This window comes from Cervus elaphus, chromosome 9 (genome assembly GCF_910594005.1).
Source record: "Cervus elaphus chromosome 9, mCerEla1.1, whole genome shotgun sequence".
Taxonomy (NCBI): Eukaryota; Metazoa; Chordata; class Mammalia; order Artiodactyla; family Cervidae; genus Cervus; species Cervus elaphus.
Window position 1 is genome coordinate 97,438,090 of NC_057823.1, and position 17,677 is coordinate 97,455,766.

Sequence of the window (17,677 nt, forward strand, 5' to 3'; positions counted from 1 at the left end):
GAACTCCCCAGGTGATAGCTTGTACAGGGACCACTCTTTGAGGTCCACTGAGCTACCCAAGGAGGAAGAAACACACAAATTATGTGTTTGAAGTCTCTGAAGTCTGGAGCACACACTTTATGTTTGACTTTCATGACCTGCAAAATGTTTCAGGTCCTTTTGTTCTCCCCTGAATTCCATCCAGGCACACTGTTAATGTATATTTTCCACAGAAAAATGCTAACTAAAAGGAATTTTATTTCGAGAAGGAGAAATGTGGCCATGGCAGGCTAGCAAATATGCTTTTGTGAGAGGGAAGTTACTTTGGAACACTGAAACTAATCTTGATATGTTTTATCACTAAGAGAGGCTTTTGCTAAATTTTGAATTCTCTCTCTCATAGATTTTTAGCTACAGTCTGCAACCAGTTTCCCTAATTAGTAAAACCTCAAATATTCTGAATCCTTTTATTTCTGTTGTGTGTCTACCTATTCACTTCCTTGTTCGCTTTGTTTCAATGCATCTTTGTGTCTTATGAACATGCTGCATAATGTAAACTAATAAAAATACATACTACTGAAGTGTAAACAGTTGAGAAACATAAACAGAAAATAAAGTGAATTGCTCTTCCAGCACCAAGTGTTTTCAGCACATATTTTTCAGAATAACATCTTTCCTTCAGACTCCTCTGCATACCAAACATTTGACAGAGATATTATATTCCATCTGCTATATATATTTCTGATGTGACATCATCCATTTCCTTTTTCTATCATTCTGTGACTATTTTGTTTTATTAATAAAATGTATTTAACACAATAAACTAGAAAGTCTACTTTCCCTATCAAAATATTTAATCAACATATTTTTTGTTAATGTCCAGGGACTACAAAATAATACATGATCCACTGGCTATAACAGCTGCCTCCAACATTTTTGGCACCAAGGACTGGTTTCGTGGACAACAATGTTTCCATGGACCAGGGTGGGAAGGGTGGTTTCGAGATGACTTAAGCACACTACATTCATTGTACACTTTATTTCTGTTTGTGGCAATCTCAGGATATTCCGCCTTGACTTTAGTTTTCACACCTCTATGAGAATCTAAGGCCACCACTGACCTGATAGAAGGTGGAGCCCAGGTGGTAATGCAAGCAATGGCGAGCAGCTGTAAATATAGCTGAAGCATCTCTAGCACTCCGGCCATTCAGCTCCCGCTGTGCAGCCTGGTTCCTAACAGGCCATGGACCAGTCGGCGGCCTGGGAGTTGAAGATCCCTGGTCTATAACATACATACAAAAAAATCTACCAAGCTTAGCACTCTTCTGTGAATCAGTGAAGAAGTCATACAGGTGTGATGCAGCCTTTTTGTAAAAGCCCAAAAACAATTATAGCACAGTTCTCCTCAATATACCATGAATTCTTACAGCTGTCCGTTATAGTGTGAACATGCAAACTGCATACTTGTCAAATCAGACACGGGAGGGTAGATGATTGGAAAGCTTCACGTGTTGTTTCAGTTTTGACTCTTATTCTCAGAACAAAAGACAGTAATAAAAAGTACACAACAGAATTCTGTCTCCTATTCAATTTGTTTATTGATTTATGGGGATGATGGGGTGCTCTCCTGAGCTACAGAGGGGATGGTCTCTTGGTTAAGATAAACTACCAGTCAGATTTATTAGATTTGTCCACAGTCAGCAACTGTGATCTTCTGCTGGTCTTGCCTTTCTTGGACTGCAGAACTTCCACCGAATTCACATCCTCTTTCACTTTGCCAAAGACCACATGCTTGCCAAGTCCAGCTGAAACCGTTCACCTCAGATTAGAACTTGAATCCATTTGTCAGGACTGGATCCCAGCCAACACCCAGTTTGGGACCCAAACCTACATGGCTGGGCCTGGGACCCCACAATCTTCCAACAGAGATCATAGACCTCGTTTCAGGACCTAGTGAAGCTCAGGTTCTTGATGTCTCATCGCAGAAAGAATTTGGTGAGGGATAAAGTGGTAAGAAGTCAATCTATTCAGAGAAACACACTCCACAGACAGAGTGTGGGCTGTCCCAGAGGGTGAGTATGGTCTCCTATTCAATTTAAAATGTCAAATTACTTTACTTTTTTTTAACCCTCCTGATTAGAAACATCCTCTGAAGGATAACAGAAAGGAAAAGAAAAAAAAAAATCCTATCAAGGTACATTTTATTGAGTTATTTTTAAGAAAATAAAAGAGAAAGATCAACTTGAGGACTTAGTAAAGCTATTCTGGCAGAAACCCAAACAGAAACTAGAAGTTTCACACCGGGAAAAAAAAGAAAAAAAAGGGATTTGATGGGCATCTTGTTTAACATCAGTCTTGACAGTTTAAGAAATCAGTGAGTTAACATGGAAGGCCTTGCAAAAAAGTATAGAAAAACTAAACGATACACCGGGACTCAGATTCCTTGTGATAAGTGTTAGGTAGATGTCAGACAGTGGAATCAATAATAAGTAAAATTTTTATTTACCTCTTTCTCATGGAGTTTAGTTACACCCCTCAACCAGCTTTGTAATTTCTTTAACAACTCGCTTACTGGATTACCCAGTACTGACTAGCTCCAGGATACATGGGTGAAACTGCATTCCTGAAGTCACTAGGCTATCAGTATTGCAAATGCGCATAGCCTGAGGTATGCTTTTTAAGTGAGTTAGCCCTTGTAGGCAACCCTTGAACATTAGCATTTTGGCAGCTGGGAGGGAAAGATGACTAAAAGCACTGGTAGCCAAAACAGCTGTACCTGTCGACGTTGTTGTTGTTCAGTTGCTAAGTCGTTTCGGACTTTGCGACCTCATGGATTGAAGCACGCCAGGCTCCCCTGTCCTTCACTATCTCCTGGAGTTTGCTCAGACTCGTGTCCATTGAGTTGGCGATGCTATCTAACAATCTCATCCTCTGCCGCCCCCTTCTCCTTTTACCTTCAGTCTTTCCCAGAATCAGGGTCTTTCCCAGTGAGTCAGTTCTTTGCATCAGGTGGCCAAAGTATTGGAGTTTCAGCTTAGCATCAGTCCAATGAATAGTCAGAGTTAATTTCTTTTAGGATTGACTGGCTTGATCTCCTTGCAGTACAAAGGACCCTTGAGCGTCTTCTCCAACACCACAGTTCAAAAGCATCAGTTCTTCAGCACTCAGCCTTCTTTACAGTCCAACTGTCACATCCATACATGACTACTGGAAAGACCATAGCTTTGACTAGACGGACTTTTGTTGGCAAACTGATGTCTTTGCTTTTCAATATGCTATTTAGGTTTGTCTTAGCTTTTCTTCCAAGGAACAAGTATCTTTTAACTTCATGGCTGCAGTTATTGTCCACAGTGATTTTGGAGCCCAAGAAAATAAAATCTGTCACTGCTTTGACTTTTTCCCCTTCTATTTGCCATGAAATGATGGGATCAGATCCCATGATCTCAGTTTTTCTTAATGTTGAGCTTCAAGCTAGCTTTTTCACTCTCCTCTTTCACACTCATCAAGAGGCTCTTAGTTCCTCTTCACTTTCTGCCATTAGAGTGGTATCATCTGCATATCTGAGGTTATTGATATTTCTCCCAGCAATGTTGATTCCAGCTTGTGATTCATCCAGTCTGGCATTTCGCATGATGTTCTATGCATACAAGTTAGATAAACAAGGTGACAATATACAGCCTTGTTGTACTCCTTTCCTAGGAATTATTCAAGCCAATACTAAATGTGTGTAATTTCTTGGGGAACACATGTAAATCCATGGCTGATTCATGTCAATGTATGGCAAAAACCACTACAATACTGTAAAATAATTAGCCTCCAGCTAATAAAAATAAATGAAAAATAAATAAAAAATAAAAATGAAAAAATAAATAAATGTGTGTAATTTCTCCCATGACCAGAGATGGGAGAAACTAAAATCAAATTACTGGTTAGAAAATATTGCTAAACAAACAAAGAACAAAAAAAAAAAAAAAAATCAAATGCCATTTGACAAAAAAACAAGCCCAGAAAGTAATTATATGCAAATGTAAGATATTCCAACTGAACTGATCGGGAGAAAATGCTACTTAGAGTTCTATAGTAGTCCTTTAGAAACCAGTATCTTCAACATTTTGATTAAAAGCTTGGAGTGGAGATTTTAATACTAATAAAATTTATAAATGACTAGGAGAATATATATACGATGATATTTTTGAAAAATTAGAATTAAAATAGAATATGAACCTGAAAGTTCGTAAAATGGGTTAAAAACAAAAATAGTTCATTCGGTAAAGAAAAATGTGAAGTTGTTCACATAGAAAGCAGTGAGTAGTATAAAACAGTAATGAGAACAGAACACCAAAGAGCATTAAAAAAATGAAAAATATCAATAATGTGTCACTAACACAAAAATCCTGTAATGCACTTTATTCTTCATTAAATATAGTATTTAATACAATTGAGTGAGTTTCACTTGGAATGCTTTGTTTTAGTACCAAGTGGTTCATGCGGGTAGTATTACATAATAAAAGAGATACAAATTCGATCATTCAGAAGAGAACAGAAGAATTACTAAAAGGTCAATAAGGAAATTACTTCAATGCAAAAGTGATAGAAATGTTTTAGCCCAGAAACAAAAAGAAGACAAAGCAAAAATGATAGAACTCTTGTATAATATATAAATGGAAAATACTGCTAGGTGTAGTGTTTAGGAGATTTTATTTTTTTTTTAATTGAGGTAGAGTTGATCTACAACATTGTTAGTTTCCACTGTTCAACAAAGTGATTCAGTTATGTCTGTGGATACATTCTTTCTTGTATTCTTTTCCATTATAGTTTAGCACAGGATGCTGAATATAGTTCCCTGTACTATACAGTAGGACCTTGTTTTTTATCCATTCTATATATGAAAGCTTGCGTCTGCTAACCCCAAACTCCCAATCCATCCCTCTTCCACCCAGTTCCCACTGGCAACCACAAGTGTGTTCCCTGTGTCTGTGAGTCTGTCTGTTTTGTAGATGGGTTCATGTGTTGCACATTTTAAATTCCACATATAAGTGATGTGTTATTAGTCTTTCTCTTTCTGACTTACTTCATTTAGTACAGTCATCTCCAAGTCAATCCATGTTGTGGCAAATGGCATTTTATTTCATTTTTTCAATTCCTGAGTAGTATTCCATTGTATATATGTACCACATCTTCTGTATCCCTTCATCCTGCAGATGGAGGTTTAAATTGTTTCCATATCTTGGCTATTGTAAATAGTGTTGCTGTGAACATTGGGGCCCACGTATCATTTTTAATTATAGTTTTGCCTGGGTATATTCCCAGAAGTGGGGTTGCTGGATCACGTGGCAACTCTATAAGAGACATGTCAGACAGTGATTTTTAATTATCTCCTTCTCATAGATTTCAGCTATACTGTTCAACTAGCTCTTCAGACTCTGAAGTCTCTTATAGACATGTGTTTGAATCCTACCTCCTCAACTACCAAGCATGACTTCACCTTTTAATTTCTTTATCTGTACAATGCAGAAAATAATGGTGGCAGATTGGAGGGTGGTCATGAGAATTTAATGAGATAATAGTGTAGTTTACATTGGTTTCTGAGCTAATTTCCTACATTAATTAAGAGAATTTAGTTATGATTATGCCTTTCTAAAGCCAAAAACAAGTAACACAATACAGATCTCAACTATGGATTATTTTAAAATCAAGTTATTTTTTTCCCCAAAATAAAGGGGATAGTCTAAAACATATTCCCAAATGTGCAAATAACACTTGTTTATAATATTTTATTATATTTCAAGACTGCCTTTTGTCTTTAGACAAAACTATACTTTGTTCTCACCCTTATTATCTTTTGTTCCTTAAATTTTAACTTCTAAGATAAGATTTCTAAACTCAACATGTTCTTTCCTGCCTAAAACCTCTCTGTACTCATCTTGACTCATTCTACATTCATATGATTTCCAATCTACTTTTTTTCAGTCTTTTTCCCAAAAGGCCTACATTTCCTATCACTTCTCTGGCTGCTTTGATCAAACTGGCTGTCCTGAATTTCATATGAAATATGAGGCACTCTAGGTGTTGGCAGGACATGTGAGAAAAACCTAGATCATTAACCTCTAACACTATAACCAGATGCATCATTTTATGTATTTTATCATATATCGTTATCAAAAAGGTCTTTGTGTATCTTTACAAAAATTTACTAAAGATAGGTATTTTTTTTTAAGTGACTGGTCATCTGGGTACCTACAAGGAAAAGAACATAAGATACACATAGTTAAGTATGAATACGAAATCAGTCATAACAAGTACCCTGCAATCTTTCATGATCCATGAATCCTATCACTGAAAAGTGAAACATCTGAAGAGTCAGATGAAGGAAAATTTGGTTGCAATTTCATTAAAGTAATTTTAGTAATATGAAGGCTGTTAAAAACAAAAATATTTATACAAGAGAAAAATAATTCCGAGACTTCATCTGCTTACTGAAGTGAAATAAAATTGATTATTCAAATTGCACATTTTTGCATGCAGCATGAGAATTCAGGGCTGGATACAACACACATCTTGATGTCAGGCAAGGAGGTGTTAAAGAGATTTTTCACTATGAAATCTAACAGAAATCTTAGAGCTGATAAGTCCAAAACTAAAGTTTTGCTTTTCCTCACAGAAAATATTTAACTTTACCTGCATCCTCTGCTCCCACTCTTTTGTGCTTGAAGAACTGGCTAACCAAAAATCACCACCCTTCCCTCAAATATTTGAAGATAACTCACTTCCACTCTTCCTCAAATGACCCAGATGGGAAAGAGCCCTCCCTGTCCTTCCTCATGACTCCCATGAGATGACCTGATGACTCCATTTCGTATCTGCCTCTCTCTCAAGGTACTTTCCTTTTCTTTGAGATGGCCACCATTAATGAATTTTCTCCTTATTGCAACGAACTGAATAAAATCATCTCCTTAACTGGTGCATTTTGTCTTTCATACCCAAAACCTGTTCCAACTCAGCTCGGCTGATAGCAGTAGACCTTGACGGTGCTTCAGGCCAAAATCCTGAGAGCATTCCTTGACTCCTGTCTTTCTAACACCTCCATTTGATCTATCAAGAAATTCTCTTGATTCAGACATCGAAATATATCCAGAATCAAAACACTTCTAAACAATTCCTTTGCTACCACTATTGGTCTGAGCCACTATCATCTCTTACACAGTTCATTGAAATAATCATCCCACTGGACTCTCAGCTTCCACCGTGGCCTGGTCATCATGAATTCTCAACCAAACAACATGAATGAATTCCTAAAATTTAAATCAAATCATTCCTCTGCTCAAATTTCTCCTAAGCTTCCCAAATTCAGTTAGACTCCAGACTTCTTACAAAGGCCTTAAGGATCTGGGGCCCTATAATACATCTGAACTCATAAGTCTCCCTTGCTCACTCTATTCTGAGCAAACTGGCCTCAAAAATGCCAGGCAAGCTCCCACCTCAGAATCATTGCACTGGCTATTGCCTTGAACTCCCTTGCTTCAGATAGCTGCCTGGGTCACGCAATCAAATCCTCCAAGTCTTTGCTCAGATGTCACTTTCTCAGTTAAGCCCACCTTCACCACTCTTTTAAGAACCGTACCTACAAATAAACATTCCACATCTCACTATCATGTTCTATTTTTCCCAGAGCATGTTACTCCTTTTTATATACTCTACACTGTCTGCAAGTTTATGTTTATTTTCTCTCTCTCCCTCTAGGAGGGAGGACTTTTATGATTCATGCATTAATATATGCCTCAGTTCCTAACTTTCTTTTTCTTTCATTGATATATCCCTAGTGCCTAGAAAAGGGCTTCCCAGGTAGCTCAGAGGTAAAGAATCCACCTGCCAAGCAGGAGATGTGGGTTCAATCCTTGGGTCGGGCAGATCCCTTGGAGTAGAAAATGGTAACCCACTCCAGTATCCTTGCCTGGAAAATTCGATGGACAGAGGAGCCTGGTGGGCCAAAGTCCATGGGGTCACAAAGAGTCAGACACGACTGAGTGTCTGAGCATACATGCCTGGAAGAATAATGGCACATAGTAGGTAGTTCAGTAAATGTTTGTGGAAAGACAGATGGGCCAAATAGCTAACTGACTGAATGAGTGAAGTAGGGATAAAACAGCACTAACTCTTTTAAATGTAATAATGAGTACTGTAATGAAGCTGTGCACCAATAACTCAGATGACTTTCCATTGTGATTCCATCAGACTTTTTCCACAAAGTTACCTCTAGCACCCCTTCCAGGCTCTGAATGTGGTAGGAAAACCACTAATATTACTGTGCCTCTGGCATCATGGACACCACAGAAGCTTCGCCATAGTCACACAGCCCTTACTGGGGAGAAGACACAAGCTGTGCTGTGAAATGGGCGCGATTATGTCCTTAAGATAGTCCTGTTTGTGAATTCACCAGAAACATACTGGCATCCCACTGAAGCTGTGTGCATCCGACCACGTAGTTCCACAGTCAAGCCATAGGCTACTTACTGGCCATTTAATCAAGTGAAGACTGTTCAAGTCTTGACGAGAGCTGTACAGAGTGACAGATGTGAGCGGAGAGAATCTTCAGGTCTTTGCACAGTTGAGGAGAGATTCTTGCGTGGGCTAGATGAGACCTACGGGTTTAATTTTACATTTCTAAAATTAGTTCTTAATGTTTTTTTCCCAATAAGCTCACTTTTTAATTCTCCTATTAATGACACTCATGTTATAGGTCGGTGACACCAAATCATGATGATCTCTGTGCACGCTAACGCCAGGCCTGTCCCTAAATAACACAGAGCAGTGAAGTCTGGCGGAAACAAAACTGGACTTTAGAATCAGAAAGACTTGGTTCAAATCCTGCGCCAACCATGTGTCACGTACCTTTGGACAGGTTTTTCAATCTTTCGATCTAAATTTTCTCATCTACAAAAGGAGAACAATAACCTGTGATTAGAGAGAGGTTACCAGGCAGTTAGAGCTCATCCACCCCCAACCTCCGAGTCAGACACAAGCTAATTTAATACTAATTAAATAAATGTTCCTTCTGCTTCTCACCTTCCTAAGGCTTGGAAACAACCAGGACGTCTCCCTCATTCAAATTCCAACTGGGAATTGAAGAACTCTGCCTTAGAGTGCTAGAAATTCTCCCAGGTAAGGTACTTTTTTGACATAGTTTTTTCTTCCTTGAACTCTACAAGATTGTTCATACCTTGAGACACTGCCCTCTGTCTGGAACCCTTTCCCCCCACGTTATTCCAGGCCTTTCCATGATATCTCAGAGAGCCCTTTCTGCTGATGGTGACTCCTTCTCACCCTCGTTACTAACAAAAGCCTATTCCTTAAACTCGATAGCATTACTAAAATGATTGTGCTTATTGGCTTATTTACCTGTTTGTGTTCCCACCATCAGAATGTACATCACAATGTACATTCAGAGCCCTGTCTGAATTATTTGCAGCAACATCCATAAATTTTGAAGCTTGCCAGGCTCATTGGTGGATGCTCAAAAAGTATTTGCTTAATGGAAGGATTAAGAGAAAGGAATTACATTTGTGCATGATCCTTTCTGTAACAAAGACCAAGTATCCTGGATGCTGTCTGCTTCAGGGGGGCTGGGGGTGTGTATCCCCCACCTCCCTTGCGGCAGCCCCTCCAGGGGCCAGGGGCAAGGGAAACGTCATCTATTTCACATAGACCCCTGCACCAGGCATGCATTCCTCACATTCTTAGTTGATGGACAGCCCCAGCTGGGACAGCTGAAGAGCACGTCAACAACTCAGCAACAAGGGCCTGACCTCTGAGAATCCTCTCCCACTCTTGGTTTGACATGAGCCCCACTCTTGAATTCAGGCAGATTTATTTCATTCAAACTTCTGATGAACACGCACTGTTTTCATCCATCCATAAGTTCATTCACAGGCTTGAATCTAACCTTTCTTCTGGCATGGAATAACACTGCCTGAGTCTCTTTGTGTGGTTAGACCACTTGAAATGATGGCATGATGAAACATGAGGAAAAAAAACAAAATACTGTTTTTTGCATTTGTGATTATTTGAACATTGATTCCTTTGGCCCCATTATTTTTTTCAATTTTTTTAAGTTGGATTAAAATATATCTCCTTGGAATTTTCTCTCCTATCTGTAGGTATAAACATATATCATTTCTATATTAGAGCACACTTTTTTTATTATTAACTCTTAATTGGTAATGTTGGCTATTAGAATTGAAGTTATCCAATTTCTCAAATGTCTTAGGTTTCATGGTATTTTAAGGATTTTCATATCTTCTGTTGCATCATATTTTTATAATGTTCCTACCACTGTGTATACAGGTGAGTGTGGGAAAAGAGATTATACCTCTGTAAGAAGTTATGAATTACCATGGTATGTCTAAATTGGTTTATAGAAGAGTAACTCCACAATTTTTTACCTCTCTAAAAAGGTTCTTTTACAATTTCTTGAACTTTACCTTTTACAGAGTAAATGTCATGTAAAAGAAAGTGAATATTTCGGGGATGTATATGTTGCCTCTTAAGATTTAATTACAATAAACAAGTGGGTCCAGGAAATGGCAACCCACTCCAGTATTCTTGCCTGGGAAATCCCATGGACAGAGGAGTGGCAAGCTAGAGTTCATGGGGTCACAAAGAGTCAGACATGACTTAGAGACTAAACAACAACAATAAAATAAGTGGTACCTAATTAAGCCTAAAAGCTTTTGCACAGCAAAGGAAATTTGTCAACAAAACAAAAAGAAAACCTACTGCTTGGGAGAAATATTTACCAGTGATATGACTGATAGGGGGTAATATCCAAAATATATAAACAGCTCATACAACTCAACATTTAAAAAAAAAAAAAAAAAACAATTAAAATAGGCAGAAGAACCGAACAGATATTTTTTGACAGAGGAAACACAGATGGACAATAAACACATGAAAAGGTGTTCAACATCACTAATCATCAGAGAAATGCAAATCAAAACCACAATGAGATATCCCTTCACACCAGTCAGAAAGGCTGTCATCAAAAAGAACACAAATAATGAATATTAACAAGGGTATAGAGAAAAGAAAATCTTCATACACTGTTGGTAGGACTATAAACTGGTACAGCCACTGAGGGAGGTTTCTCAAAAAACTAAAAACAGAACTACCATCTGACCCAGTAATTCCACTGCTGAATATACGTCCAGAAACATACACACACAAATTAAAAAAAAAAAAAAAACATATGCCCCAAGTTCATAGAAGCATTATTTGCAATAGCTAAGATAAAGTCTGACTCTTTGCGACCCCATGGACTATACGGTCCATGAAATTCTCCAGGCCAGAATACTGGAGTGGGTTGCCTTTCCCTTCTCCAGGGGATCTTCCCAACCCAAGGATCGAACCCAGATCTCCCGCATTGCAGGCAGATTCTTTACCCACTGAGCCACAAGGGAAGCCCCTAAGATAAAGAAACAACTTGTGTCCCTCAATAGATGAATGGATAAAGAAGATATATATATACATACAGAAAATACTACTCAAAGCCATAAACAAGAACACAATGTTGCCATTTGCAGCAACATAGAAGACTCTTGAGAGTCCCTTGGACTGAGATATCCAGCCAGTCCATCCTAAAGGAGATCAGTCCTGGGTGTTCATTGGAAGGATTGATGTTGAAGCTGAAACTCTAGTACTTTGGCCACCTGATGCGAAGAGCTGACTCATCTGAAAAGACTCTGATGCTGGCAAAGATTGAAGATAGGAGAAGGTGATGACAGAGGATGAGATGGTTGGATGGCATCACTGACTCGATGGACATGGGTTTGGGTAAACTCTGGGAGTTGGTGATGGACAGGGAGGTCTGGCATGCTGCGGTTCATGGGGTCGCAAATAGTCAGACACGACTGAGCAACTGGACTGAACTGAACTGAACTGAAATGGGATGAACTTGGAGGGCATTATGCTATGTGAAATCAAGTCAGACAAAGAAAGATGAAATCAAGCATAGAACAAATGAGAAGCAGACTCACAGATACAGAGAACAAAGGAGTGGTTACCAGTAGGGAGGAGGGAGAAGGGTAACACAGAGGTAAGGCAGTAGGAGGCACAAACTACTGGGTTAAGACAGGCTGTATGTACAATGTGAGGAATACAGCCAAGATTTTATAGTAACTGTAAGTGGAAAATAAAATTGTGTGAAATTTTAAAAAGAATTTAAAGGACAGATTAGGAAATCTAGAAAATGTAATGTGCATGTGTTTATAATGAGTACAAATGAAAAACACTTATAAATACAATAAAGAGAAGGTCAGTCCCTGCTGTTCCTTGTTCTACTATCTCACACTAGGCTCAATGGCTGAAAGATTCATGACAAGAGCTTTTCTAATAGCAAGTCCATAAAAAATTGTAGTATCTTTTCCTAGCACTTAAAGGAGATCATTCTATGCTTTCTTATCACATATGTGTTCAAGAATATTAACTTTATTAATGCATTTATATATCTACTTTTTTGTGCACATATATAAGAATACTTCTATTTTTTTAATTAGATTGCTCTTCAAACTGTTTATTTGGGGTTTTTTTGCTCACTCCTCGAAGTATGTAGGGTGTTAGTTCCTCAACCAGGGATTGAACCCACACTCCCTGCTATGAAAGTTCAGGGCCTTAGTCACTGAACCTCTAGGGAAATCCTGTTCCTAGGAATACTTTAGAATTGCAGGGTTTCTCCAGAAAATCAGGCTTGCATTGCTGATAGAATGTAATAGTTTTCATCTTCTGAAGGATTTTTTTTTCTCTGCTCATTAGCTGTGTGTTCAGGGGTCTTATTTTAAAATTTATAATTTACCAGAATTCTTTACCTCAACCATCATGTGAACCATCATGTGAATCTTTGTATGGAGGGGATAAAAGCAAAGCAAATTCTCACCCTTTTACGAGTAGACGTAGGTCTTAGATCCTTTATGATGTCAATCAATTTAAACATTGATCCTGCAAAGTAAAAAAGATCTTGAGAAACTTCAGTAACATTTAACTAATTAAAATATTTTTATTAATCACTTATAAAAAGTAGCATTTTCTCCCAGCATTACTATATAAGTATTCTATTCCTTACCAGTCTTATTACTGGTATTACTAATATTTAAAACAGTGTGATTTATTAGCAATAACAATAATTCTCAGACTTTATGAGTAAATAGATCTGAGCATTAACCCAAAACTAGAGAAGAATTACAACAGCACATGCAAGCAAAGGGAAACAGGACTTCTGTGGTGGTCCCATGGCTAAGAATCCACTTGCCAATGCAGGGGACATGTGTTCGATCCCTGGTCCGGGAAGATCCCACATGCCTCAGAGCAACAAAGCCCTAGGGCCACAACTACTGAGCCTGCTGGGCCTGGAGCCCATGCCCCAGGACAGAAGCAGCCACTACAGTAAGAAGTCCACAAAGGACAAGACAAAGAGCAGCCCCCTCTCACTGCGACTGGAGGAAGCTGGTAAACTGGTGTGCGGCAACAAAGACCCAGGGCAGCCAAAAATATATGAAAAAAAAAAAAAAAGGAAAGGAAAAGAAGAGAATCTGAAAACTGGATTCATATGGTGCTTGATCATTGAGGTTACTCTTTCAATTTACAAAAGGACAAACTTAGAAATATCAAAAGTAAACAAACTATAAACTTGACAGCTGGAGAACTGAATGTGTACATTAGCTGAACATTTTAAATGCTAAAGTTCTAGCACGCGTAAGTGGAAATTCAGAGGATGATACAAATGCACATTGAATCATTAGAAGGTTTCTTTGCAGTCAATAGAGAAACGCTGAGTCAAACACTGAAAGCTATTTTTCTGTCTTTTTTCTATCCCCATCTTTGGTTTATTCTGGCTGGTATGAGAAAAAAGAGATTAAAATGAAATAAGAGAAAAAAGTTATGGAGCACTAAATAAGATAAAGAATGGGGAGGGGTGGATGGGAAATAAACCATGTTCATTTACTAATGAAACATACAGTGTGGTATTTAATTAGAAATATAACCATTGTTAGCATATATGAATGGGACGGTCATGAGGGTAGTGTGATGGATAGAAATGAAAGGAACAGAATTAGACAAGCTCAAAATGTTCCTCCATCACTATTGTTTAAACAATAACTTATATTTCCCAGAGAAAGTGTACTTAAGAATTATCTTCAATATTATAATTTTTAAGTGTGCATTGGTATGAAAGCTAAGCAGTTGTAAAATTCTTTCGTTGAAACTGAAGAAGAGATTTATAGTTTAAAAATTAATACTTCATTATGAAATTTCACCTTTTTTTGTTTTGCTTTCATAAAGGATTCACAGAAAACAGTCAAGTTTGTCCAGAGGGAGAAGTAAGGCTAAAGATTCCAAAGTGAGTAGTGAATCAAAAATTTTGGAAAGAATCATGAAAGAAAGTGAAAGTGAAGTCGCTCAGTCTGTCTCTTTATGACCCCATGGACTGTAGCCCGCCAGACTCCTCTGTCCATGGGATTTTCCAGGCAAGAGTACTGGAGTGGGTTGCCATTTCCTTCTCCAGGGGATCTTCCTGACCCAGGGATCGAACCCAGGTCTCCTGCACTGCAGGCAGACGCTTTACCCTCTGAGCCACCAGGGAAGCTATCCTGCTTTCCCATGAGGCTAAGGGAAAGTTATGTGTATTGATTTGATTAATGCATTTACATGATGACTGACAAGTTAGCACACAGGTTCCACTGATCAATATTTATGGAAAGAGGTGAAGGGAAAGGGGTCTGGCAGCTCCTGCCTACTATTTATGTGCTGTCCAAAGCCAGCTTTAGCAGGGGTTGTGGTGAAGGACTGGGGCTGCATTAGCAAACGTCCTCTGGGCTGGCTCCCTGGGCTTGCTTTGAACTCTTGTTCATCATTATTTTATGTGGCAGCTTGTCTTTGTGTTGGTGGAAGGGAAAAGAAAAACACAGGAGGCTTGCCTTCAGGTTTTAAATCAAAGCTCTGCGCTACTGATTGTTGGGGTGACTTTCCAAAGTGAGGACATTAAAATTCCTTGTTTCTGTGGACCAGGAGCTGAGGGTGATTATTTTTTTTTTTAATTCTCAGTAGCAAAAAGAGCATTTTTCAATATATCTAACGTTTATCATGAAACATCCCCAGTTTGGGTTTTTTTTTTTTTTTTCCAATTTGATTGGCACTTGGAGAAGATAAAGCCAAGTGGATAAATGCTTCAAAAGCGAAAAAGGAACCTACAGAGAGGGTGCCAGAGGGCGTGTCTCATCATAGGATTTCAGAACCAGAAGGAACCCGGCCACTGTCCCTAACCGCACCTTTCCGATAGTGACCCAGTTGTCTGACTCCTCTTCAGAAAGTCCCTAAAGGACCCGGCTCCCTGGATTCCCACTCCGCCTTCTTTGCCCTGCTCTTCGCTGCCTCTAGCGACAGACCGAGCAGCCCCAGAGGCGGGGCTGCAGAAGGCGAAGAAAAGCTAGAGAGGGTCGGAGAAACTTCTAAGGAGGCAGAAGGTGAAATGCCTAGGTCAAGACGCTGGACTATTTGCCCAAACGAGGAGAAGCAGCCTGCTTGTCTCAGGCCTTGATTGCACAGAATAATCATAGCTACTGCTGAGTAACCGTGATGCTTATTTTCAACTTTGGAAGGTCAGCTAGTCCCTTCCCTCTAGCCCCCCGCTGCCATCCCACCTTCTGCTCTTACACAAGGGACTGTCTTCCCTTGAACATTGCGTGGGCTGGGCTTGTTCTTTTTAACACGCTTCCTCACCTGTGTCTTAGATGTCTCTCCCCTGGTGGTGGTGGGGCGGGGGGGTGGTTTAGTCGCTAAGTCGTGTCCGACTCTTTGCGACCCCATGGGCTGTAGCCCGCCAGGCCAAGAATACTGGAGTGAGTTGCCATTTCCTTCTCCAGCGGAATCTTCCCAACCCAGGGATCGAACCCAGGCCTCTGGCATTGCAGGCTGATTCTTTAACCAACTGTGCTACCAGGGAAGCCCCTCTCTCCCCTCGTGATTCCCAAATCGTTGTCCTGGGCTTGTCCTAAGCTATAAACTCAAGCCCCTTTTAGAGGGACAGGACAGATCGCTGGATTCCTTATTTCAGCGAAACTCCAGAGGACCAATACTGCCCCCCTCCCCCAGTTTAGACATACTCGGAAGACACTCAGAGATCTTGTATGGAAAGCGAGGAAGGCATTTAGACGCCACTGGTGGGCAGCGAAAGAAAGGGGTGGAAAGGGGGGCATCAGCGTCTGTGCGGAAAGCGCAGAGTAGGAACCACGTGCCCACGTTCCCTACGGCCCTGCCCTGGCGACAGCTGGCACAGCCAGCGACCGGGAATAGGTTGGTGCGGGGGTGGGGGGGGTGGGGTGGGGCGGGGAGCAAAAGGCAATGCAGCCGGCGAGGAGGGTGGCTTTGGCCGCGTGAAAGGCTCTTTGTGCCCGCACTCGGGGTGGGGGCAACGCGGGCGAGCGGACCCGGAGGCTGGGCGTCCTGGCCCGCCGCTGCGCACCCCTCCGCCGCCGCGCTGCCCAGACCCGGTGCGCGCCGGCAGGGGGAGACGTGGAGGGGTGGGGTGGAGACCCTCTAGATCTGGTCTTTGATAACGGGAGGGAACTGAACTGAACGGGAGGGAAGAGACAGCAGCTTGGAGAAAGCAAGGACGCAGCTAAGGGCTTTTTGCCTCCCGCCCCCCTCCCCTAGGGAGCCGGAGAGATCGCGGCGGCTGCAAGGGCGCAGCGCCTTCCCGGGCGCTCCCTCACAGTCGGGGATCCGGGAGGGCGAGCCCCCCTCCCCGGCGCCCCCCAGGTTCCCGCCGCCCCCACGAAGGAAAGAGAAGCGGGCGCCGCGCTGCCTCGCTCAGCGCCCCGGCCGCGTGGCTTGCGGCTTATTTTCCCAGCTGGCAAGCGTCGTGCTGCAGACAAGGGAATGCCTGTGGTGAGTTGTTTATTTTGTTGAAGTTTGCGGTGGGCCAGAGGGCCGGGGTGGGGGGGGATGGCGAGCGGCAGGCAGCGACCGGGACTGTTCTGTTTAGGTCTCCGTCCACCTGTGTGGTATAAATCTGCCCGCCTCGGGGCGGCGGGGAGCCGGGGTGAGAAAAGCCCAGTCCTGCAAAAGCCCCTTCTTGCCACGTGCAGACCTAGAACCGCACTGGATTCCCCACTCCCGGCGTCGGCTGGACCGGCCGGATCCCGGCGAACACTACCCCCCCCAACACCCCACGCCGACCTTGCTCAGTGCTGAGAACGGGGCTGGCGCCCCAAAGGGGTAGTCAGCGCCCACCACCCGGGGCCAGCTGGCCGTCGAAGTTCCTTCCCGGGTACCCTCGCCGGTGCTATGAGGCTCGCAGAGCTGGAGGCTTTGATGCGAGGGGCGCTGGCGAAATTAGTGGGGACTTGTTGGGGCTGTTTCCCGCAGCAAGTCGGTTCAGCGATGTCGGGTCTGCCCTTGATTACAGCCTGGGGATCTGGGTTGGCCAGAGTTTCCCTGACTTGAAGCTGGGTGGGGTGGGGAGGGGGGGGCGGAGAAGGTAAGCGGTTGGCTCCCAGGGGAGCCCAGAGGAACGCCCCCCCCCACCCCCCAGGGGCTGATGGCAGTCGCGGTAGCGGCTGCGTTTGCCTGGAAGAAAAGCCTAAATACATTAGCGAGCTGGTAAAGCTTTTAAGGCCTTCTCGGGAATGAGTGGCTGGCTAATGAGAGGTTA

The 17,677-nt window shown here is 41.6% G+C and overlaps 1 protein-coding gene and 1 long non-coding RNA gene across 2 annotated transcripts in view; one reads left to right on the forward strand and one right to left on the reverse strand.

Annotated features, from left to right (window-relative positions):
* Positions 1 to 4,165: 4,165 nt before the first annotated feature.
* On the reverse strand, positions 4,166 to 17,674 carry LOC122700643. The gene is made up of 4 exons (XR_006342845.1): positions 17,203 to 17,674; positions 12,905 to 12,966; positions 8,491 to 8,618; positions 4,166 to 6,216 (listed from the first exon to the last, which is right to left on the reverse strand). It is a non-coding gene; the product is annotated as an uncharacterized LOC122700643 (long non-coding RNA).
* The window catches only part of RGMB (repulsive guidance molecule BMP co-receptor b), a 28,413-nt gene continuing 27,593 nt past the window's right edge, over positions 16,858 to 17,677 (forward strand). The window contains exon 1 of the mRNA XM_043913684.1: positions 16,858 to 16,911. The gene's annotated coding sequence lies outside the window, so the exon portion shown is untranslated. The remainder of the gene's footprint in view (positions 16,912 to 17,677) is intronic.